General features: G+C 40.4%; 1 protein-coding gene across 2 annotated transcripts in view; it reads left to right on the top strand.

Annotated features, from left to right (window-relative positions):
• LOC137792634 (glucosidase 2 subunit beta-like) overlaps positions 1-12,143 on the top strand; it is a 104,411-nt gene that overhangs the window by 20,891 nt on the left and 71,377 nt on the right. The gene's annotated exons all lie outside the window — the stretch shown is intronic.

Here is a 12,143-nt window from a genome sequence, read left to right on the forward strand (position 1 = left end):
TTCGCAAATTAAGTCTGCTGTCAGGGGGTGACGAAGTGAATCGTGTATCATGTCTAACATGACAAATGTTTGAATTTTGCGCTGTTATATATATATTTATATATATATATAGATATAGATATATATATATAGATCTATATATAGATCTATATATATATATATATATATATATATATATATATATATATATATATATATATATATATATATATATATATATATATATATATATATATATATATGGATGGATGGATGGATGGATGGATGGATGGATCATTGGATGGATGGATGGATATCTCTCTCTGTGTATGTATGTATGTAATGTGTGTATGTAGAAAAATGCTACGCTGCACCAAAGCGGTAAGCGACATGAAAAATCCATGTTCATTTGTTATTTCTGCTGGTGAACGGAAAGACATTGCTAATGAATTCAACTGCATCCGAAGCAGATGAATAGGTATGAATATGCATGAATATGAAAATGTGTACTTAACTGCCACCACAACAAACGGCAAATCAAGTCTGGCAAATTAAACAGGGGGCCATTGACATTAGTTAACATGTAATTTGCATTAGAACTGACAAGCAGCCCTGTGTTAGCACCTTAATCAAGGTCCAAGGGCAGCAACAGTTGTACCACATGAGAAGTTAATTCTGTGTACTGGGAGGGATTAAGAGAAACACTTTTCCCCCATTACCATCCAACGATTTCCTATCGCCAGCTGTGCGTTTCTATTTTAGAAATACATTTTCTGACGACTTTAACGCCACAATTACGTTGCTGCACAGCCGGTGCATAACCTGGAAATGTGTAAATCCTCTCAGGTTGATGAAAAAAACAACAGTTGTTGAGAGAACGCACTAACACTGGGTCTTCATGTTAATTCCTCACAGTATATGTGGACAGAAAGGAAAATTAAAGGCATTTCCTCATCGGTGCTCAGTTGTAATTACTCTTCTGTCGCACTTGAGATAAGGCCATGCATTGATTTTCGCACGCTTATTCAATTTGTTTTAATTTTCCCACCTTTTTTATTATTTCCCCCTTGCTTTTTTTCATCCTTTCTACCAAAGAAGCTTTGGCCTCCACAGAAAATGTGGTTTCCACTTCAGCGGCCCAGATAATTCAAGAACAGAGAGGATTTTCAAGAGAACAATTTGATGATCAAAGGAGACACTCCATTCGGGAGGGAAAAGGGATATTCTGATGCGGCGCTCCCTCAGTATTCTATCATTACGTTATAGCCCTCCATTCCTGTAGAAACCACTGTTAATGTAGATTCGAGTTTATTGGCTTTTCAGAAGGTAATCATAGGTATTCAAGAAGAATGTCTTGTCAAACAAATTGCACCATTCTTGTTGAGTTGTCTCCTTTAAACAAAGCACGGAGACCTGAACAGATATCATTTCAGTACTCAAACTGAAGCATTTGCACTAAATTAGCTCTTGCAAAGATTGGACCGTCCTCTCTTTGGTCATTAACCATAGTACAATTCATTCTCAGGAGCACCGACGTGTGACCAAGCTCGGACTGTAGTTATGTGCTGGTGAACAGAGCTTGAGGAAATTGCCTTCTCTCAAGAAATGGGCATTTGTGCCGAGGTGAAATTCACTTATCCATCAACTACCCACTCTCCTCCCTTCAAAGCCCCGTAATAAGTCGACCAGAAACACTATTTAGAGTACGCTGAATATAGTTTTTCTTTTTCTTTTGAACAGAAGAACAAAATAAATCCCCTGATAGAAAAAAAAAAAAAATCCTTCTGGTGGTGATGGCAGAGAGCAAAGATGGAGGAAAGAAAGCGTTGCTGTAGGTGCATTGGAGGTTGGGAATTCCCGATAACCGCTTGCTAGTGGGAATGTAAATCTTGCTTTATTTTTTCATAGTTTGATATTATTTGCAAAACCTTAGGGGTTCCAGAAGAGCTGTCATTAGTTGGTAACGAGGCAGAAAGGAAGACGGTATAGCTGGGATGTAGTGGTGCGTGGACAAAGGAAATAACTAGCTTCAAGAAATCCTGTATGGTAATAGCCCTCAATATTCAAATTCAGTGCTTTATAGAAGCAAAAAACAGCTTTGAAGTTGTATTTTATTCTCATTAAGACTGGTTAGATGTCTACATACTGTGCTGTATGACTTAAAAACAGTTTTATATTGAGTAGTTAACTAAACAGTGTCACTTTAATTTTGATTTTAGTAGCTGTTCTTGAGCTTTTGACTATATCGCATGACCTTTACCAGCAGATAGTTTGCCATAGGATTTAACACTTAAAAAAACTCAATATTAAAGAGTCCTTTAAACAAATAAATACAGATAAAATAAAGTATTTAGTGATGAAACAATGGGTTGTCACTGACAACAGTTATGACAATCAAGTCAGCATTTTCAAATTACAATCTCAAACATCGCCGCTTAGTTCTCTTTGGCGTTAAGCAGTGATTGCAGATATATTTTGGGCGTTCACTTCCCAGAGAATGTTGTTACAGACACCCAAGTTCGCAACACTGCAAATGGTAGGGCTCATCAGTGGGCTATACTCATTCACCATATTGTTACTTTAAACACCAGGAAAAATGTTCTATCGGGAATATCTTTTGGATATTCTTTTGGTTTAGTTGAACAAAACAAGTGTTTGTGACGATGCCATGTTGGGCTCTGGGAAATTGTGATTTTTATTGACCAAAATCAACTGCATAGTAAAAAAAAAAGAAGACAAACGTATTATAACCTCGGAAGAAGTTGTCTAAATACTTCCCCGAACATGATTTCAGCTAAAACCTCCCCGATAGCATTTATCCATCTCTGTCTTTTTGTCCGTCATAGTGAGTGACAGATTGACAGCGCCACACCGAGCCAGAAAGCACCTGCAATGCGAGCGGGCCAGACGCGGCTTCACCTTTCTATCTTGGCAACAACATTGAGCTCTCTTGATGTTCACAACATCCACTGATACGCAGAAAACAAACACCCGGCGCCTCGCGTTGCCCTCCCACCCCGAGTCACTCACTACCAAGCGAGGTCAGCCGCTCCTCACACCATCTGTTTGGGCTGGCTGACATTTGGCCTCAGCCAACATTTAAAAATCTCCCTTCAGAGGGGGGACCAGAGTATTTATATTCAGTTTTCGTTTTAAAAATGTATATCAAAGGGGCAGATTTTAGATTTCTATTTATTTTTAATCTCAAAGGCAATAATTAGGATCTTCACTGAATGTGCAGTCGCTCAATGAGATTTCGTGATGCATATTTAATTGGCGTGCAGGCTTTTAAAGTGTTATATACAGTATAATGGGGGTTTGACTCCTCATATAGTACTGCACATAATCTGTTTACATCTGAGCTCTAGATGTATTAACCACGACTGTAATAGTTACACATTTCATCGACCCCAAAAGACCGCAAAGGTTGAAATTGAATTCACTGCCACGCGAACGGGAAGGCCGGCGTCACAGCACAGCTTGCTTGACGATGTCTCCACAGCCTCCAGAAGGGGGCAGCAGGCCTCTAAGCTGAGTGCGAGCTAATGGAGAAAAGGAAAGTCACATTCACAGGTCATTTAATCTCTTTGTTTTGTCATGGGCTGGGCCTCTGGTGCTGTTTTTCTGCCTCGCTCTCTCCAAAAAAAAACAAAAAAAAACAGAGAGAGATCCCTCTTGTTCAGAAATGAACAATTCTCATCTGCCTCCAAGAATTTCCTTCCTCATGCATTCGATGGGTTTGTGGAACGCTTGCAGTGACTCTAAGATTTAATGTGTGCGTGTTCTGAGGAGAGCTATGAGACTACAAACACATTTTTTTTAACACTGTCTTAAACTCTCTTTAATGCCTTTTTATTTGGAGCAATGTAAGCTCTTACGTCAATGAGTAACATTGAGGTCTGATACGTGCAGACCTAAGTTGCACTTAACGTTCCAGTCGTACTGAACTGACGAGGAATATGGGCCACGGCACTTTGCAGTGTATGCTTGTGGATGACACAGTAGCAAAGGAAAATCCTACACCGCTTACACTTAATGATCTTCGTCATTTAGATTCATTCAGAATCATAGTAGTAGACACTGGGCAGCCTTATGTGGGGTTTGCATATCTGTTTGTGTATTCCAACAAGATTACGGTCTTGTGTTAAAAGCCTGCTGGGTATACGAGGCTGGTGGGCTGAGGGCGAGAAGGGGGTTGTCTGCGCCTTTACCGCCCCTCAGTACCGTTCATCACCTCCCATCACACGTGCCTTGTTTTCGCTCCCCTGCTGGAGTGCTTTCAAGCTATATAATGCGAAATGACAGGCTGAAACCAGAGGTGGAGTGATATGCGGTTTGTAGAAATGAGGTAGAGAAAGCTGACCTGCTAAAGTTCGCTGTTTTGTGTCATGTTCTTTTGAGATGATGGGAGGACAGTGCGTGGCAGGCGGAGGAGGGGAGAGTGATTTGGGCGGTAACGGCGAAAGACTTTTTCATTTGTTTCCGGCTGCACACCTGACACTCTTCAATCTCTTGCCTTGCCCTCTTCCTCTGCACCTCTAATCTTCTCCGCACTCGTCTTTTGTTATGTAACTGCAGTGATTGGATGCGCTGGAGGTTGCATCTGCGGCACAAGTAATGGGACCAGTGGGAGGTCAAAGGCAGGAGAGGCGAGGAGCAAAGTGAAGAGGCATCATTTAATGCTCCTCCAAGCCCTGAAAAGGGTCTCTTTATATCAAGAGGTGTTTTATTCATCTATCTCTATGTCTCTATTTGTTTACCCACTCTGCTAGTTTCTTATTTTTTACTTAGTTCTCTGTACAGTTTGTTTCAGTTTGGAAAACACAATAGTAAATCGTGTGAATAAAAAAAAGAAAAGAAAATGCAACACATGTCAGACTTAAAGAAGTTGAATCACACAGCTGTGTTTTCACCGCTTAGACTCCATCGCTGAAAATTCTGTCTTACAAGCTGTGCTGACAAACCAGCCTTAAAGCAAGCTCAAGGCAATCGTTTGTATTCTTATCAGCTTGAACCACTTGACAAATACTATTGATGTTGCTCCTCTGTATCTGCACCTCCCGAGAACAGGATACACACTGTGCAAGAAGCAACGTCCAAGGAGACTAGACATCGGCTTCCTCTGGGACAATCCATGCCAGGGCTTCCCAGGTGAAAGCATTGATCAGTGATATTGTTCCGTATCACAAGAAAGGAAAGGAAGTTTTTGCAGTGGGAGCAGTCTTTAAATGCTCCCCTGCATTTCTGGAACATTTTAGAGGGATTATTCTTAAGTTATGCTAATGACACAAAGTGGATAATCGGCTTATTTTATGTACAAGCATTTCATTTTTGCAGTGTAGTTGCGGTGGGTGATGAAGTCAAAGTCAGTATCGCAATTTTAAAGTCTGTTCTGGTTAATTTGATGACACCTGTGGCTTCTTGTTGTCACAACAAGTGTGGTTTAATACTGCAACAAAACACTCCTGAAGCTACTTTGTCAGGAATAGAACCGTCATCATGTGCAGGTCAACTCAAACGAGTTGCGTTTCATCTTGTGCAGGTCAACTGAACAAGTTGCGGTTCATCCCGTGTACGGCGTGACTAGTTTTCCTCTCAAAGCAGATCTCTGTCCTGGTTAGTTAGTTCACTTGCTCAGGACAAAGGGTTGTCTTGTTTTTTTGGTGTATTTGTGATGAATGTTCATGATCAGCGCTAACCTGCTCCGACGAGTATGATGTGATTTTTTTGGGTGGTGTTTTGTTTCGGGTGTGCATTAGCAGTAAAGTCATACAGCTCCGATACGGCTGTTGGAGAGTGTACAGTAAGCAGAACGGCTGATATATAATTTGCAAAAAGTGTATTGCTGTATTACATGCTGCATAGTTTCCTGGGAAGGCAATTTCATTCCAGTGCAGGAATGCCTGACTCCAAACTAAAATAAACACAGAACAAAGTTGTTCCCTGGATTAACGAGAAAAGAAGGTTTACCTTTTTAATATGAATAGTTTTTAGATTTTTTATTTATATATATATATATATATATATATATATATATATATATATATATATATATATATATATATATATATATATATATATATATATATATATATATATGACGAGTTTTCCAAAAAATGCACCTAAAAACATCAAACTGTAACACATCAGATATTATTTATTTCTTAATATGACCGATAATCACAATACTATGCTAATAAAACTAATCAATACTACAGTATCAGACTGAAGCAGAGTTCTGTGTTTCATTTTTAAATATGAAGTCGCATCTAATATCCTCTGACCCCACACAGACACTGGCTCCTGGAAGAACTTGTTGTTGAGGAACCTCATATCCTTTTGTGTTGAACCGGTTGACGTGTTTTGTGTTTCCATGGTGACCCCACCCTGCAGCTCATAAGACATTAATGAAAGCTCTCAGAGGCCGCAGGGGCACCAGAATAGTGCACGTCCTCAACGTTTCAGCTATTGTGGTCGCTCGGAGGAGTTACACAACCTGACGTTCACCCTGAGAATGTTTCCTTCCCCCATCAACTCGTGGCTTTTGAGACCGGCAAAGATTGGGCTTGCTAGCAAAGGGATGACACACAGAATGACAAAACTCCTGTGTCTGTCTGTCAGGCTTGGTCTTTATCCGACTGACATTTGCTGGCTCAGACTCATCCAGGCTCTGGAGAAGCCAAGGATAAGAGTCAGACACAGATGGCTTTTTTTCCCTTGCAATTCTGTCGAGCGCAAGATTCAGAAGGGAGAAAAAAAAAATGTTTCCAAATCTTCATCCTGTTTCTACAGACTCTCTGAAATATAATTGCCTCTACAAATGTATAAGAATCCAGTGAGTCTTCACATACTGCAACAATGTGTCTTTTTGTTCTGTTTTCTCACCAGGCTGTATTCTTTTTGTCTGCGCTGACCCAACCTATTGGTGATTAAGGCGTGATAGGGCCGTTCCGCCAGCAGAGACATTTCTCGTCCTCCGAGTGAGTCAAAAGAACAATGCAAGAAAAGCCTTGTGCCATTTAAAACTGATGAGCCAAAGCCAGCATGACGGAGGAGAGGACAGGAGAGGGGAGGTGTAGGTGTTAAATTGATGGGCGCGAGAAAAAAAGCATCTGCTTTGCAATAGCTTACCAGTTGCCTCAGAAGCACGCCTGCTATTGTTTCCAAATAAGGATATCCACTTCTGTGAGCCGAGTAGTGTCGCCTTCAGAAGACATGTGTAAGAGGGATAAAAATGGTTACATAAGAAACATTTAGAGACATTTATTTTGCAGCTTTCCAGGAGCTTGATCTATTTTCTTTTTCCTTAGCTGCTTCGACGTCCTTTTCTGTTTTCTAGGTAGTTCAGAGTTGATGCGTGGGCAGAGAACAAAAGACGGCAGATATAGGGGCTGTAGTCAGCAGCTGATCCAATGACAGAAATGGCACCGATGTGAGAGGGGTCCCAGGTGTAGTCCTGACTCAAGTAGCACTCCAAGATGGGTGGAGGGGAGGGGGTGTTCAAGGGGAAAGGAGCGAGAAAGTAGCGTGGGGGCATCATGGAAACTTGCGTCCTGTGTGACAAGCTGCCTGTTGTGTGCATACTCCTTGACAGCAGAGAAAGCAAAGAGACAGCACACCTGACCCTGTTGACCTTCACCAAAGTAAGACAGGACTCAGATTTCTGCCACTGAACAGCAGTGGCATGAGTGTGCACCTCTCCTGTCTCTGCATGTATTTTTGGTAAACTTGGGTCGAACCGTTTGACGTCACCGGTGTTCAAATACCAGAAATGTTTGCTGACTGGAAAGGCCAAAACGCTAGGAGAAGATATTTTTTTGTATACCGACTTTGAAATATCTGTTGATCTCAATCGGCCTCTTACACACAACAAAAAGTCTGAATTCGCAGAATTACGAGCCACTTGGATTAGTCAGCACTTATAAGCAGAACGGTGAAGCAGAAACAAACTGAGATTAGCTTACATATGGAATAATACAATATACTCGGATTGGTATTAGCAGAGTGCAGAATTTATTATCTTGATTCCAATTCGCAAGGCTCTGTTTACCTTTTTAGACGAGCCCAAAAGATTATAAAAATACATCTTCATGGATTTTTATCTTTTTTCCAAACTTTGTGTGACGCACATTCAGGGAAAATCCTCGGTGTGCTCGAATAAATGAACATAGTCCTGTCTCAGTTCTTGCTTACTAAACCCAATTGGTTTAGATGTCGGGCTGAAATGTGTTATGCATACATGCAGATATTGTTTGCCATTGTCACTCGGAATCCGTTGCTTTTTATGGGGGAAAATTCAGGCAAATGTCAAACTGCACGTGTAATATTCCATGTACAGCTGACCTGTTCTTTCAAGTCCAACCAGCCAATTAATAGAGCTGTCAATCACACATCAAAGGCAACACCCAGGGATGAGCGGGATTCGGTAATTGGAAATGTTCCTCCAAAGAATGAAGCTTCAATGAAACTATTTCAACCTCGTCCCCGAGAAATCATGTTGATTATAATACATAGTTTTTAATAGGAGTGGGCACAGACATAGCTTAATCAACCAGATCAGCAACATTGACCATTAGTGCTTCATTTTAATGCACTGACGGCTGTGCGTTACCTTTTTAATGTTAAAGATTGTATGTAATGCCTTTTGTCTTTTTCGCTATGTACTAATTGAGTTTCACATTATGTTTGCAACGTATGCGAGTGACATTCGTAGGCGACACAGGAGTGAAAACACTTGGATATTTTCCTCGTCTCTATAGTTGTTTTATATAAATAAAAGGTTGAACTATGAACCTGATTATATTATGTTCTCATGCTTGTATAATCTCAGTCTCCTGTGTTTTGCCATAAAGTTGCATTTCTAGTTGTTTGTTGTGTGGCTGTGCACTTAAGTCAGGATCAGTTTTGTTACTCTGACTCCATCCCTTCCTGCTTCTTTCCCTTTTCTCACGCACTCCCCCCCACTCCCTCTACAGAGTGACATTTATTAATTAAATATGTGTACTGCCGCAGGATGTGCCTCCCTTTCCACTATCTCCAGACACTAATAATTACATTGGCATTTAGCTCCATGATAAGCCGACCCTATGGCCTTTATGAAATGTTCCCTGGGCCCGGCTACTGAGCAAAATATAGACTGATGTGATGCTATATATTGATCCAATTGCCTGTCTTGTCGCTTTCATCTTAAGGAAAGAGGCACTGTTCATTAGTGTGGTAAAAATAATCTCAACAACACCTGATTTTTACATCATTAAAGGCTGAAATTGAGCTTTGCTGAAATGATGCCGTAGGTGTGCGGTTTAATTGAAGTTTGGGCTGGTGGTGACACATTATCACAGGTAAATAAATGCCACAGAAATCATTTTAATCTATGATATTTGTAGCCTGAAAGTTTAGGCACTTTCTTTATGGACTCCATTTGAAGTTTCATTGGATTCTGAGTCTAAAAGCAAATAATTATATTCTCACTTCAAGCGACATACAGAAAACTAAGATATGTACAAGCAGTAGTTTGAATAAGCAAACAAATGATGGATAAGCTGCTGAAAGCTCAACTGGATCAGTGTTTCCCTTCGAAGATGATGCCTCCGTAGATCTAAGTGAAGTTAGCCAAAAAGATTTAGAGTATTAAGTTTGATTTGCTTTACCTAATTACTTTGCCTCGCGTGGCCTAATCAGGATGGTGCATTGCAAGATTATTACGTGGTTTATTAGCTTCAGGGATGTAACATTGATGCCTAAATCACAATTACTGTCATCATGCATTTAGTTTGTGAAAAGCTCACTCTAACCAGTTACATTCTCATAAGTTGTCAGCAATTCGCCTGCTATCTCTTCCCTCAGTTGCTTTTTGTTGTTTCGTTGGCAAACGTGGGACATTTATTTCCTTTATCTTTCACATGACAGGATGTGCTTCTTAGGCTGACATTTAGTTTACCACTGCTGGTGTCGGGGAATGCCTTCATCACTTCAGGTTGGCCTGAATAATCTCTAATCGCCAAATTCAACTGGAGATTTGAGTCTTACTCGTTCCAGAAAGGCCCAAGCTGAAAACACACTGCACGGTTTCGGAGAAAACCACTCTGGCTTCCAACTGGACCTTTGGACTCGAGGGTATTGTATGTACCTTTCGGTATCAGCTGAGAGGACCAGTGTTCTTGCTACCTTGGGAAATCTGCCACTGATTTCTATTATTTTGGTTGATGTTTCTGTCCTCGTCTGTCAAAGGGCTTGATCGAGAATGGCTAGCGAGATCTTTTCTCTCTGAACAACATGCTCACCTGCTGTCTTTGTATCGCTGGCTCCTCGGCTGAGGATAAAAGCCCAAAGCGAGTGACAACGCAGCTTTATTAAATGTGTCTTTCTGCCTGTGCTTGTGCGTACGTTCAGTGTGCACACACATACTGTATGTGTTTTAATAATACTGCATGGACGTGGTAATATCTTCAGCTGTGTAAGATCATAGTAATGCATGTCTCATCTTTGTTTGTGTGAGGCTTCCACATATTTGCAAAGTGCATTTCATAACTAGAAACCCAATATTCTCTTGCCAGGTAGATATAAATGGTATTGGTAGAACTGTGCTTCTGGGGCTAGTTCGATCTATCAAATAACATAACACAGTATGCAGGATTGTTATTTGATCTTTCCTCTCTTTTCTCCCGCTCTCTGGAAGGCAATATCTCCACATCCTGTTATATCAGCCCTTGCGCTAGTTCAACTAAATCAACTGTAGAGTTTATTTGTCGGAATTGTTGGTGAATTTTCTCATTACATGAGTCAAATCTCTCAGAAATTGCAGTTTAGATGCAGTTTGAAAACTAACTGGGCGGCCTGCTACATAAGTGATAGATGCTTAATGTGCAATTTACCCACAAGACAACATTTATATGACTTCTCTTATTAAAGCTACATTTCTGTTGCAGGGTGAAGAACATTTTTAAGGTTTATTATTTTTTTTACTTGTTTTCACATTTTAGTTTACAAACCGCACCTTTTTTCCATTGTGGTTAGTTTTTACATTTGAAAAATGATCATGGACAAAGACAGTTTGACACTTTGGCAGTGGAGAAGGATCACATTCGTTCCTCAGTCGTTCTTTGTGAACTGTTGGCAGAAATGATTCATTCTGATCAATAATGTGAAATGGGTGGAAGAAATATGAGGATTGCTGCAACCAAAAGTCTAAAGCTTGAATTTACTGAGCCGTGTAACAAACTATAGTACGGGGCAGATACGTTTATGATCACTTAATCTGTCTTTAGTGTTTCCAATTGATTTTCAAAATGACTGAAACCCAAAATTAAAAAGAACAGCACAATATTTGACATTTTTGCTTGTTAAATGATGAATTAATACTCAAAATGGTTGCAGATGGATTATCTGTCAATTGATTAATGGATTTATCAACTATTTATTTCAGTACAGAATCTCACAGTCCAAACACACCTTTGCTTATTGTTTATTAAAGGTCAAACTCACATAAAGCTTGCATACTGCATTACAAATGGTGAACTGTGGCAGTATTCGGCTCATTTCCTCTCTATGCACACAGCATATTGTGTATGCGTTTCAAACAAACACGTTTCAATTTGGCTTCGGAAAGACGACCTAAGCACAAAATAACTCTTCACCGCACACGTCCAATGTGATTCACAGCACCTGCCTTCCGGTACAAATGTCCAGATCCACAGTCGTGTTTATTAGCTTAGCTTAATTGTGCATAGTATTTAAAGGTCACTGCCTGCTGTGATACATCGCTGCCAAAACGGCTTGCAGGGGACGCTGTCTCAGATGAATAAACACTGAAAGCTGCACCACCTTCCACCCCTCCGTCCCCATCCTTTACCTCCCAATGTGCAGCACATTCTGCTTTTACAGGCCTTGCACAAGGTCCTGTGACTGATGGGCGTCTACTGGTACGCATCGCCTCACTGACTTCCATTTCAGCTGGCAAAAGGCAGCAGATTAATTTGCTTGTCAAATTTCTCTCTTCTTCCTGCAGGGGGTTTATTCAGATGGGAAGAACGATGTGTTTGTCCTCCAGTGAATTAAAACATGCAGTATATCTGTATAAGTACAACCTACCCTGTGATTAATGGCATTTGACTTCTATAAGCAGTAAACTTCTTCCGTTTGGCTGTAAAAAAACTGATTTAATG

The sequence above is a fragment of the Clinocottus analis genome, unplaced genomic scaffold, assembly GCF_023055335.1.
Source record: "Clinocottus analis isolate CAN_PGR_092001 unplaced genomic scaffold, fCliAna1.0.p SCAF_21, whole genome shotgun sequence".
NCBI lineage: Eukaryota > Metazoa > Chordata > Actinopteri > Perciformes > Cottidae > Clinocottus > Clinocottus analis.